The following is a 13,601-nucleotide window of genomic DNA, read 5'->3' as shown; positions in this document are numbered from 1 at the left end:
ATTTTCGTATGGTTTTTATGGTTATAGTCTTGTTTTTGTAGTCACATTTGATAGAATGGAAAACATATTATAGAAATATAGAGGTGATTTTGTTTTTTTTTACTTTGAAAAGAACCTTGAAATGGAGCTCAAAGTAGGGGAAATGTTTGATTTTTGCCCATGTTCAAGAGTAAACAAATGATGTCATTGTCCAATAAATGTCCAACTAGCCATTCTAATATGCAGTCATGAATGGGTTGACATTATTTTTACAATTATTATAATACTGCAGTAGTCTGCATAACCGTAAATCGTCTATTTTTTGTTTGAATAAAAATTCAAAATAGAAAGCAAGAGTAACATCAGAGGGGCCTGGAGACGTGACTGATGAACAAGAAAATGTTATTTTAGAGACAAGAATGTCTGCATTGTTCATTCTAGACCCTGTTTTGAAATTGGCATATTTTTTAATTTGCGTGAAATTGGCCAAATTGGCAATGTCTGACCACTTTACTGGGTAGTTGAAATTGGTAAATGGGCAGTTTCTTGTACCCATCGTTAAAACAAATGGAATTCTAAAGAAATAAATGTGAGTTTGGTCGACTGGAACAATGGAATTAGTCGAAAATAGGGCTCAAAGTGGGTGAAATCACCGATTTGCAAATATCACTGAGGTCACTAACTTTGCGAGAGCGTAATTCTGTAAGTTTTCCTTCAAATTTCGTACTTTTGGTGTCATTACCGTCGGGAAAAGATTGTGACAGTCAAAGAGTTAATTTGTAATGCATTACGATACCATCCATTAGTTCTAAGTTATATATGTCTTTGCTATTGTATAGAATCAGCCCAGAGCCACCTGCCTGTTCAGCCTATGGCATAGTATGGTATGTCGTGACAACGTACATAACATGACTGAGCTGTCAGCATAGTTGCTGATTCCCTGTATATGTTTTCCAAGTATCATTGTTATTTGTGTATCGTTCCAGTCACGGTATTGTGCCTTTTTTGTTATCATAGTACCATCCATATCTTTTACATAGTTGACCCCTTTGCTAGGCCCAGTGGCTAGTATGTGTGATGTCATGTGATGCCGCATGTGAGGGTGAGACGCGCTGTCCCTTTCTCAGTTCATGCATAGACCTAAAGGCAACAGGACAGGCTAGGCTGGGCTCTCCTCTGTTAATGTAAGTGTTACCACCCAACAACTTGTGTTTATCTCCAACCATCATATCTCCACGAACCCTCTCAACACCTTACTGAATGACTTGACTGACTTACTGAACAACTTGACTGACTTACTGAATGACTTGACTGACTTACTGAATCCCTTGACTTACTGAATCACTTAACTTACTGAATCACTTGACTGACTGAATGATTTCAAGTTAGACACTCCAGTACAACCATCAACTTCAGTACCAGAACCTTTACCATCCACCTCAGCCCAGTAGGGCCACAGCATAACTCTCCACTCTCTTCACAATCATCAACAAACACCAGCACCCACAATTTAAGATAAGAAATATTATTTCTGTTACATTTGTAGTCTTAAGCAGTAAAAAAACATAATACATCATAACAGTGAACTACAATTACATATTCACTTTTATTTTTGTAAGATGTGGAGGCCTAAAAAAAGTTGTTGGACTTTTTTGGGGCTCACAGGAACGTAACCCTATTTTTTGCATAAGTTCTTCAGTTCATCTAACATGATTTTACCTAACATGGTGTTTTCAGGAATGTAACTAGTGTGTTAAATGACAGTCTACTGTACATTACGAAGCCTCCTTCCATCATTCATTGCCCAAGTTTCAATAAGATAGTCCAACAAACAACAAATACAGTTACATAGATTGTTATACATAGCAGCATGTGTGTGGAGACCCTAAGATAACCCCAAAAAAGTCAGACAAAGTGACTTATTTCCATTGGGGTCCTTATATGGAGTTCTTTTATGTTGCATTCCTATCATTATTAATACCGCTTTGTTAATACATACAGTGGAACCTCAGCTTACAAGTGCCCCAGCATGCAAATTTATCAGGATACGAGCCGTCACTCGGTCGATTTTTTGTTTCTGGATACGAGACAAAATTCATGATGCGAGCTTCCCCTCAAGGGAGGTTCTTTGATGCTGGTGAGGGGCTCTTGATCTAGGGAATTGTATCTGTGCTCTAGTTCTCTAAATTAAGCCTGAATACCTTCCATTCCCCCCCTATAGGTGTTGTATAATCCTACAGGTTTAGCACTTCCCATTATAATAATAATAATAATAATATAATATGTATAATAATACTATAACAATAATTATAATAATACTATAATAACAAGCAAGCTTCAGAATGCAACAAAACAACAAATGCCACCACTAGATAGCACAGTGAATACCACAACAATGCTCACTGTCACCAGTGAAAAGCGTGGAGAAAAGCCAAAAATCAGTAGAAAGTGAAGTGAAAAAAAAAAAAAAAAAAAATTGCAGCAGTTAAGTTCTGTGATAAAGTGTAGCATTAAGAGTGTAGCAACCAAGTTAAGCGATTAAGCGATAGAAAAAGGATGAAACAAAATTAACTCCTACAATGTTGTTGAAGTTGGGGTTTATAGGGCAACTGACAGCATATGCCACTCTGTGTATGCATCTCTTCTCCGTGCGTACACCAGTTTATTTCTTTACATTCTCTACTATGTTTAACCCTTTCAGGGTCCATGCAGTAGATCTACGACTTTACGTTGAGGGTCCAAACCATAGATCTACACCATGAGCTCAGCTCACTCTGATAAGCTGTGAGCGGTAAATTTGGGCCTAGATATAAGAATACATCTATGCAGTATCTGTGCACCACATAAAGCAAATCCTGCAGCACACAATGCATGAGAGAAAAAAAACTGAGACCGTAATTTTTTATTAAAACAGCAACTTTGCAGTGTTTTTCGTATGTTTTTTATAGTTGTATTTGCGATTCTTTGGTGCCAGAAATGCCTGCATTGTTTATTCTGGAATCTATTTTGAAATTGGAATATTTTGAACTTTGCACTAAATTGGCCAAATTTCCAATTTTCAGTCACTTTATTTTGTAGTTGAAACAGTTGAGTTGGTGATTTCTTGTGCTCAGTCGATAGAATAGAAGTAATACAGTGGACCCTCGCCTAATGATATTAATCCGTTCCTGAGAGCTCATCATTAGCCGAAATTATTGTTAGCTGAGTTAATTTTCCCCATAAGAAATAATGGAAATCCAATTAATCCATTCCAGACAGCCAAAAGTATTAAAAATTTTTTTTTTTTTCATGAAATATACATTTCCCTACAAAGAAAACAATGAGACATGCAGAATAACTACATAAATAAATGTTAAAATGACACTTACCTTTATTGAAGAGTATTGATGAGTGATGAGACACTGTTTTTCTTGAACACTGGGATTTTCAGAGTGATACACCAGTAAAGACTTTACTTTGCAATCCCCACTAGCATTACAACAAAACATGAGAGTTAGCCTGTCTTTCATAGGCTTGTGTCCTGGGAGTGCCTTTTCCTCCTGAGTAATGTAGGTCCTGTGTGGCATTTTCTTCCAGAACAGGCCTGTTTTGTCACAATTGAACACTTGTTGGGGGATGAATTTTTCAGCTTCGCCATGCCTTATTGCACTGTGTATGCCACTACAATTCTTAAATCTCTCAAACCAACCTTTGCTGGCCTTAAATTCACCAATATGAGCCCTAGTTCCAGGCATTTTTTCCTGTTCACCTGGGTGTTAGTTGACTGTTGTGGGTCGCATCCTGGGGGACAAGATTAAGGACCCCAATGGAAATAAGTTACAGTCCTCGATGATGCACTGACTTTCTTGGGTTATTCTGGGTGGCTAACCCTCTGGGGTTAATCGTTTCTCGGTAATTGTTTCACGTTAAGCCACACCAACAACACACACTCCATATCTTCGAGTACAGCTGATGGTGGTGCAGCAACAGCTGACTGTGGTGGAGCAACAGCTGACTGTGGTGCAGCAGCAGCTGACCGATCCAGCAACAGCTGACTGGTCCAGCAACAGCTGACCATGGTGCAGCAACAGCTGACTGTGGTGCAGCAGCAGGTGACTGATCCAGCAACAGCTGACTGGTCGAGCAACAGCTGACTGTGGTGCAGCAGCAGCTTACTGGTCCAGCAACAGCTGACTGGTCCAGCAGCAGCTGACTGGTCCAGCAACAGCTGACTGTGGTGCAGCAGCAGCTGACTGGTCCAGCAACAGCTGACTGATCCAGCAACAGCTGAATGGTCCAGCAACAGCTGACTGGTCCAGCAACAGCTGACTGTGGTGCAGCAACAGCTGACTGATCCAGCAACAACTGACTGGTCCAGCAACAGCTGACCGTGGTCCAGCAACAGCTGACTGTGGTGCGGCAACAGCTGACTGATCCAGCAACAGCTGACTGGTCCAGCAACAGCTGACCGTGGTGCAGCAACAGCTAACTGATCCAGCAACAGCTGACTGGTCCAAAAACAGCTGACCATGGTGCAGCAACAGCTGACCGATCCAGCAACAGCTGACCGTGGTGCAGCAACAGCTGACTGATCCAGCAACAGCTGACCGTGGTGCAGCAGCAGCTGACTGTGGTACGATAGTATTTATCACCCTTTTTACCACATGGTTGGCGCTAGAAGCTTTCTTTGGGCCCATCGTGGCTTATTTAGCAGTTACAAGCACTATAAACAATGAATACAAAATGTATCGAATGTATGCATGCAACTGGCCACCCTGGCTTGTAAACAATGCCACTGGCAGAACAAGTGAGGCTGGCTTAGGCCGGATGTGTCTTGGACGAATCGCGTTGAGTGAGTTTTTTAGCGCTAGGCGAGGCAAAATTTTTGCGTTAAAATGTATCACTAGGCGGATTTAACATTACGTGATGCCAACGTTAGGCGAGGGTCCACTGTACTAGTGAAATAGCTAAGAATTTGGTTGACTGAAATAAGGTAATTGGCCTAAAATGGGAGTCAAAGTCGGCAAAACCGCCTATGCGTAAATATCGCTGACACATCAAAATTAGTAAGAGCATAATTTCGTCAATTTTCCATCAAATATCGTAATTTTTTTTTAATACCTTCAGAAAAAGATTTGCTACCATTTCATAAGAAAAAATAACAAAATTATTTTTTGAAAATTCTTGGACACTGGTGCGCACTTCGAAATTTGGCTTCTGGACCCTAAAAGGGTTAACAGTGGACCCTTGGTTTTCGTGTTTAATCCATTCCAAAGCCATTGGCCAAAACCGAAAATATTTTCCCCATAAGAAATAATGCAAATGGAATTAATCCGTTCCAAACACCCAGAAGTATCAACAAAAAAAATAATTTTTTACCTTAAAGATAGTTACATACACAAAAGAATGAACATTACACATGGCACTTACCTTTGTTGAAGGCTGTTGTTGCTGGAAGGAAAACAGGGAGGAGGGGAGAGGGAAGACAGGTTATTGTTTGGAATTCAATTCAATTCAATTCAAAGTTTATTCTCTATAAGGATTACAATGCTGAGTTTACAGAATTTGGTTATTGTGTGGTTTACATGTAGTAAAATAATAATTACAGAGTGTACCACTAGAACACCTAGCATGGCTAGGCATTTTGGGCAGACTTAAATTAAATCTTAAGTTTAAAATATTACAAAATTACGAGGTAAGTTGGTATTATGGCTAAGTGACTAAATACTAGTTTGTGAGTTTAGCAATGTGAATGCTTTTGTTTTGGCACTATACATAGTTTCAGTATTGGAGTATCACAGGCCAACTTATGACTAGTTAAGATTCATTATTTTGAGATTGAGATTGATATTTCTGCTTATGGTCAAATGGGTGAGTGAGTGTAAGTGTTAACCACCAGGTGGTATTCGGTATTCGTGACAGGGTGTATCAGGGAGATAAGATCTTTTCTGATGGTAGTTTTGAAGGTGATGAATGTGTCTGCAGTTTTAGAATTTTCAGATAGGGTGTTCCAGATTTTAGGGCCTTTGACATACATAGAATTTTTGTAAAGGTTTAGTCGGACACTGGGAATGTCATAGAGATGTTTGTGTCTGGTGTTGTGCCTGTGGGTTCTGTCACAACTATCAAGAAAGTGTTTTAGGTCAAGGTTAATATTGGAATTTAAGGTCCTGTAGATGTAGATTGCACAGTAGTAAGTGTGGATGTACTGAACAGGGAGTAAGTTTAGATCTATGAAGAGTGGGGGGGGTGTGTTGCCAGGGATGGGATTTAGTGATTATTCTTACTGCGGCTTTTTGTTGGGTTATTATTGGCTTTAGGTGTGTTGCTGCAGTTGAACCCCAAGCACAGATAGCATAGGTGAGGTATGGATATATAAGTGAATGGTATAGTGTGAGAAGGGCAGTTTGCGGCACGTAGTATCGTATCTTGGAGAGGATCCCAACCGTTTTGGATACTTTTTTGGTTATGTGTTGGATATGGGTGCTGAAGTTCAGGTTTTTGTCGAGGTATAGGCCAAGGAATTTGCCCTCATTATGCCTGGCAATTAGAGTGTTGTCGATCTTAATGTTAATTTGCGCATCTCCTGCTCTGCTACCAAACATAATGTAGTAGGTTTTGTCAGTGTTAAGGGTAAGTTTATTGGCTGTCATCCAAGTTGATATTTTGATCAGCTCCTCATTAACAATGGTGTTGAGGGTGGCAAGATTAGGGTGAGAGATGACATAAGTCGTGTCGTCAGCAAAGAGAATGGGGTTCAGGTGTTGAGATACGTTTGGAAGATCATTGATGTATATGAGGAGCAGGGGACCAAGGACACTTCCCTGCGGAACTCCAGTATCAAGTGGCTGTGTTGTTGATGCTGTGTCTTTAATGGTGACATACTGATACCTATTAGTAAGGTAAGATTTGAAATATGCAAGCGCATGGCCTCTTATACCATAATGGTCAAGTTTGTGGAGTAGGATGCCGTGGTCTACTGTGTCAAAAGCTTTTCTTAGGTCAATAAAAATTCCTAGTGGATATTCCTTATTTTCTAGTGCTGTGTAAAGCAGATCTAGCATTTTTATGATTGCATCGTTAGTGCTTTTATTTTTCCTGAATCCAAATTGGCAGGGGTTGAGTATGTTTTGTGCCATTATAAATGAATACAGTCTCCTGTGCACGAGTTTCTCAAAGATTTTGAATAGCAATGGTAAGTTTGATGTTGGCCTATAGTTGTTTAAATCTGTAGGGTCACCACCTTTATGTATTGGTGTAACCCTTGCCATCTTGAGTAGTTTCGGGAAGGTGCTAGTTTCTAGTGACTTGTTAAAAAGTAATGAGATAGCATGCGAGAGGACATGGGCCGCTCTCTTGTACAATAATGGTGGGACATGAGACAGATTCCCTGAGTTATTTTTAAGTGACTTTATAATCTCGGTGACTTCCGTGGGCTCAGTTGGAGCAAGATAGAAGGAATTTGGGATATTTCCATCTAGGTAATCCCCGGCATGGGCATTGGTACGTGGGATTTTATTGGGGAGATTAGAACCTATGGTTGAGAAGAAGTCGTTTATCTTGTTAGCTGTGTCAGTGGGATGCAGTGGTGTTTCATTAGGTTTAGTTAGGACAATATTCTTGTTTTTTTTTAGTTTGTGGGTCCCTAGTATCTGAGAGAGTGTTTTCCAGGTCTTTTTTATATCTCCTCTTGTGTCAGTGAATCTACTGGAGTAGTATAGTTGTTTGGCTTTCTTTATTACTTTGGTGAGGACTGATGAATAGTGTTTAAGAATATCTTTGTGTATTAGGCCCTGTCTATATTGCTTTTCATATTGGTGTTTCTTATCAATGGATTTCAGAATGGTGCTGGTTAGCCATGGGCAACCAAACCATTTGTTTGTGATCTGTTTCGTTTGTATAGGACAATGTTTGTTGTATAGTCTAAGTAATTTGTTAAGAAAAATGTCTGTCCAGTCATCAATACCTTGGAGAATTCTGTAGGCCAGTCAACAGTCTCTAGGTCAGCTGTGAACTTCCTTATTGAGGCCTCATCATGGAGTCTAAATGAAACTTTGTTGTATTCAAGTGGTGGTTTACTAATGTTTGTCAAGAGGAAGGTAGGGTAGTGGTCTGTAGTGCTATCTGTGATTATCCCTGATTTAAGGGGGGCTAGTATATTGGTCCATATGTGGTCTATTATGGTTGCACTTGTTTCATTGAGCCTGGTTGGTTTAGTTATTGTTGGTATGAGAAGTGTGTTGTTCATATTGTTGATGAAATCAGTTACAGGCTGATCATCTAGTAGGCCAAGGTTGATGTTGAAGTCTCCAGCTAAGAGAAGGTGGTGCTTATTCATTTGTCTGTTTGTTATTAGTTCCTTTAATTTCTCACTGAAATTTGGGATGTTTGTGTGGGGTATCCGGTAAATGGCACCGATTGTTATAGGCGTCTTAAGGTTTTTTACAGTAAAATTAGCAAAAATGTATTCTCCATATTCATCACTAAAGCAAGTGGTGCTAATACAAGATAATTGGTTAGAGTAATAGATTGCAATACCACCCCCAACTTGGTATGGTCTGCAGTTGTGGATTGCTGTGTATCCTGGTAGAGGGTAGATATCTATTGTGTCCTGCTTAAGCCAGGTCTCAGTAAGAATAATGCAGGAGAAGGGTGTCTTTAGTGATTCAAGGAGTGCCGGGAGGTCATCATAGTGTTTGCTTAAGGACCTGATGTTGTAGTTAAGTACTGATAGACTTTTAGCATTGTTTAGGATAGTGCTGGCTTGTGATGCTGTGTAGTAAAGGCAGTCACTTTCCAATAGGTTTTGGTTTTGTGTCAGATTATGGAGGTTTAGATCAGGGCCAATGTGATCAATCATCTTCTAGGTTTAAATTATGGTTATTTATATCCTGAGTTGTGTGTTGAGTTTTAGTACAGATATCTGTAGTGGTGGGAAGTTTGGACAAGAATATAGCTATAGCATTTTGGTCATGTAGAGTATAGTCACTAATACACATAATGGAGTTGGTGTTGTCTATGTGTTGTGCTGGAATGAACTAAAGTACAACTAGGTATAAACTAATAATATAAAAAAACAAATTAAAAATAGTACGAGACTCTCACTTGTAATTGCACTGATGCCTAATGTAATGACTTTGGTATAGTCTATGTATTGAGCTGGAATGAGCTATAGTACAACTAGGTTTAATCTAATAATATAAAAATACAAATTAAAAATAGCACCAGACTCTCACTAGTAATTACACTGGGAATCCCCCTCCATAAGGACTCGAGGTTTTTTAATGCCACTAGGACCAGCTTGAGAGTCACTGGACCCGTGTCACACAAAATATGTCCAGATAATTCTGTTTCTGGCATCTCTAAGATTTGCCTAAAATGGGACATAGCACTGTCATTGTAAAAGTCACTAGCACGGATTGCAACAGCTTTCTCAAAGCGATGTTCCTCCACTTCAGTCCACACTGCACAAATCTTCTTAATCTTTGAAGATTGCACCGTCTTCCATTTCTCTTCCTCCTCCTCTGAAGCAATTTCCTCAGTTGTGGTCTGTTGCTGTTGCATATGAAGCTCTTGCAGCTCATCAGTGGTTAGCTCTTCATTGTGGTCCTCCACCAACTCTTCCATATCCTGGCCACTCACATCCAACCCCATGAAATTCCCCAGTTCCATAATTGATTGCACAACAGGTGTAGGGTCGACAGGGTCCACCTCAAACCCTTCAAAATCCTTCTTTTGGACACAATCTGGCCACAATTTTCCCCAAGAAGAGTTCATTGTCCTCAAAGTCACTCCCTGCCAGGCCTTATCTATAAGGCCTATGCAATGGAAGATATTGAAGTGATTCTTCCAAACTCTCTTAGGGTCAATTCAGAGTCTGAGGTTATGTCAATTGCACCTTTGAAACATTGCTTTAGTGTACAGTTTTTTGAAGTTTGCAATGATCTGCTGGTCCATGGGTTGGATGAGAAGAGGGGTGTTAGAAGGCAAGAACTTCACTGTTACAAACCTGAATTCCTTAGACAATTGGTCTTCCAAGTCAGGAGGATGAGCAGGAGCATTGTCCATTAACAGGAGGCACTGGAGTGGCAATTTATTATCCTTAACAGGAGGCACTGGAGGGGCAATCTATTATCCAGGAGTTATTTCTTCACACTCGGGCCAAACACTTCATTGAACAATTCCAGGAAAATTTCCCTAGTGACCCATGCCCTACTGTTTGTCTTCCACATCATACACAATTTACTCTTGACAACATATGTTTTTCTTGAACACACTGGGATTTTCAGAGTAATACACCAGTAAAGGCTTCACTTTGAAATCCCCACTAGCATTACCACACAGCAAGAGAGTTAGCCTGTCTTTCATAGGCTTGTGTCCAGGAGTGCCTTTTCCTCCTGCGTAATGTAGGTTCTCTTTGGCATTTTCTTCCAAAACAGGCCTGTTTCATCACAAATGTACACTTGTTGGGGTTGAAATTTTTCAGCTTCTACATAACATTTGAATTCCCACACAAATTTTCAGCTGCTTGTTTGTCTGAACTGACACCCTCACCGTGCCTTACAATACTGTGTATGCCACTTCTCTAATTGAATTTTTCAAACCAGCCTTTACTGGCCTTAAATTCACCTACATCAGCACTTGTTTCAGGCAGTGTCTTTGTAAGATCGGCTTGCAACTGCCTTGCCTTTTCACAAATTATAGACTGCACAACACTATCTCCCGCTAACTCTTTCCCTCTGATCCAGGCCAACAACAATTTCTTCACTTCTTCAATTGTTTGGGAACTCTGTTTTGTTATCGTAATCAGCCCTTTCCCAACATCAGCTTCCATGATTTCTTTTTGCCACAATGGAGCCGATTGTTGATGGCAACTTCCTGTACATCCTGCCGAGTTCAGCAATGTGTATACCACTATCATATTTTCTTAGGATTTCTTTTTTCAGTTCTACGGTGTTCCTCACTTTCTTTACCAAAGCACTGGTACTAGGAGCTTTCTTTGGGGACATGCTCGCTTATTTAGCAGTCACACACAATAAACAAGTGGCAAAAACAATGGATAATTATGAAATGTTCCGTATGACCTGGCAGGATATGTTCACTCACCGAGAAACAACGTTACACTGGCTGGGAATAGTGTGAGAGGCGGCTTTGTCTGCACGCTGGGCACTGGACAGGTTCTGTACAGTCGACGAAAAAGGAGGTAATTGATGAAAACGGATCCAAAAGTTAGATGAAAAAGTCGGCCAAAACCGAAATTGGTGATAACAGGGATCGACAAAAACAGAGGGTCCACTGTATTATGCTTTTATACAATATTTCTTATTTCAGTTTTTCCTTATGAAGTTAGTGCAGTTAACCTCACAAACACTCCAATTTCTCTTATAATAACACCTCAGGAGGGGAAGCATGAGAAGATGTTTTCAGAGCAGGTGCAGAAATCGCCGCCACCACTTGTCACATAATGACATTTTATTCACTCTAAAGTATATATCAGGTTTCTATGTTAATATTGTTTATTATGTCATACAGGTCCTCCATCACAAATCCGGCATCATTAGGACCTGTAGTGTGCCGGATTACAGAGTGGTTAGGTTAGATTACACTTAATAAAATTAACCAACTTGACTTACACAAAGTTCATTGAACATCGGCAAAAATCGAACATTTCCGCTGCTTTGAGCTCAATTTCAAGGTACTTTTCGTCATGAAAACAATCAAAATCATGTAAATTTCTGTAATATATCTTCCATTCTATCAAATGAGTCCAAACAAAATGAGAATACAACCATAAAAACTATACGAAAATATACTGCAAAGAGGCGGCTAATGGCTGAGAAGTGAACTCCCTTATTTAAAAGAACAAATCATAGTATAATAAAAGATGGAATTGATCAATCGATCTGTATTCATGCACTCTACGGATTCTGAGGAAGAATATATATTTACAAAGGTGAAAGTAATTAACAGCAAAGGCAGACCAGGTGCGTACAGGTCATACTGCTAAATCTCAGAATTCGGAGAGAACGTGAACACAAAATTTTTTTTTTTGTAACTAATCAGCTAGTAACAAAACACACAATTGACAGTTTCATTCAACTTGATTATCTAGTTATACAGGTTATATACATTTAACCCATTCAGGGTCCAAGGCCCAAATCTGAAGTGGTGCCCCAGTGTCCAAGAATTTTCAAAAAAAAATTTGTTATTTTTTCTTATGAAATGGTAGAGAATCTTTTTGTGAAGGTAATAAAACAAAAAGTATGAAATTTGATGGAAAATTGATGATATTATGCTCTCGCGAATTTTGATGTGTCAGCGATATTTACGAATCGGCAATTTTGCTGACTTTGACTCCCATTTTAGGCCAATTACATTATTCCAGTCAACCAAATTCTTAGCTATTTCACTAGTATTACTTCTATTCTATCGATTTGAGCACAAGAAATCGCCAAGTCAACTGTTTCAACTACAAATTAAAGTGATCGGAAATTGTTAATTTGGCCAATTTAACACAAAGTTCAAAATATTCCAATTTCAAAATAGGGTTCAGAATAAACAATGTAGGTATTCCTGGAACTAAACTAACATTTCCTCTGTTCATTAGTTACGTTTTGAGGCTTTACAAATAAATTCCATTTTGATTTTTTATTCACATAATGAATTTTTATTCACACCAAAAAATAGAAGATTTACTGTTATGCAATACTGTAGTAATTGTATAAATATCTTCACCATATTTGTGAATGCATATTAGACCCACCAGCTGGCGTGTATTAGACGTGTGAGGTCGTTTGTTTACTCTTGAATATCGGCAAAAATTTAACATTTCTGCTACTTTGAGCTCAGTTTCAAGCTATTTCCAGTGTGAAAACCAATCAAAATCATCTCTATTTCTGTAATATGTCTTCCATTCTATCAAATGAGACCAAGAAATCGCAAATAGAACTATAAAAAACATACGAAAAACACTGCAAAGTCGCTGTTTTAATAAAAAAATCATGATTTCAGTTTTTTTCTTTCATTATACACAGCGTGCTGCAGGATCTGTTTTATGTGGTGCACACATACCACATAGATGTATTCTCTCATATCTAGGCCCAAATGTACCACTCACAGTTTATCAGAGTGAGCTGAGCTCATGACGTAGATCTACGGGACAGACCTTCAAAGGGTTAAACCCAACTCTGCGAGGGTAAGATTTACATATGCAGAATGGTTATCATCTCTGGGAGGATCAAATTCTTTTGCAATGGCTAACACATGCCTTGACTGAGGGAGATCTGAACAAGTATCTACAAAAGATACTTGGGGATTTCTCATTACTTGTCATTTACGCAAAGAATAATGACATTCAGGTTGATCGTCTGACTGAGTGTTAGAGGTAGAGGGTACAGAGTCAGGAGGATTGCCAGTGTCTGTCACATTAGTCTGAGTAGAAATATCATCCTCAACATCACATACTAACTTCATGTGATCTAAATGCTATTCCTTGTACTCACCAGTACTAATTTCTCTAATGTTATACTTATTGCCATTGATATGTTCAACTACTTGATAAGGACAAACAAACTTTCGAAGTTAGCATTACTCTCGAACCCACTTTAACTTTGGTCGGCTTAGCGTGGCTATTAGTTACTCTT

The 13,601-nt window shown here is 39.2% G+C and overlaps 1 protein-coding gene across 3 annotated transcripts in view; it reads left to right on the top strand.

The window, feature by feature from the left end:
- Positions 1-1,036: 1,036 nt before the first annotated feature.
- Positions 1,037-13,601, top strand: part of LOC128693543 (serine/threonine-protein kinase Genghis Khan) — a 230,939-nt gene continuing 218,374 nt past the window's right edge. The window contains exon 1 of one of the 3 annotated variants that reach the window (XM_070081421.1): positions 1,037-1,163. The gene's annotated coding sequence lies outside the window, so the exon portion shown is untranslated. The remainder of the gene's footprint in view (positions 1,164-13,601) is intronic. The other 2 variants (XM_070081429.1, XM_070081424.1) reach the window with 2 other exon arrangements.

The sequence above is a fragment of the Cherax quadricarinatus genome, chromosome 6 (assembly GCF_038502225.1).
Source record: "Cherax quadricarinatus isolate ZL_2023a chromosome 6, ASM3850222v1, whole genome shotgun sequence".
NCBI classification, from domain to species: Eukaryota; Metazoa; Arthropoda; class Malacostraca; order Decapoda; family Parastacidae; genus Cherax; species Cherax quadricarinatus.
The sequence above is the reverse complement of the archived record's forward strand: the minus strand, read 5'-3'. Positions and strand labels throughout refer to the sequence as shown.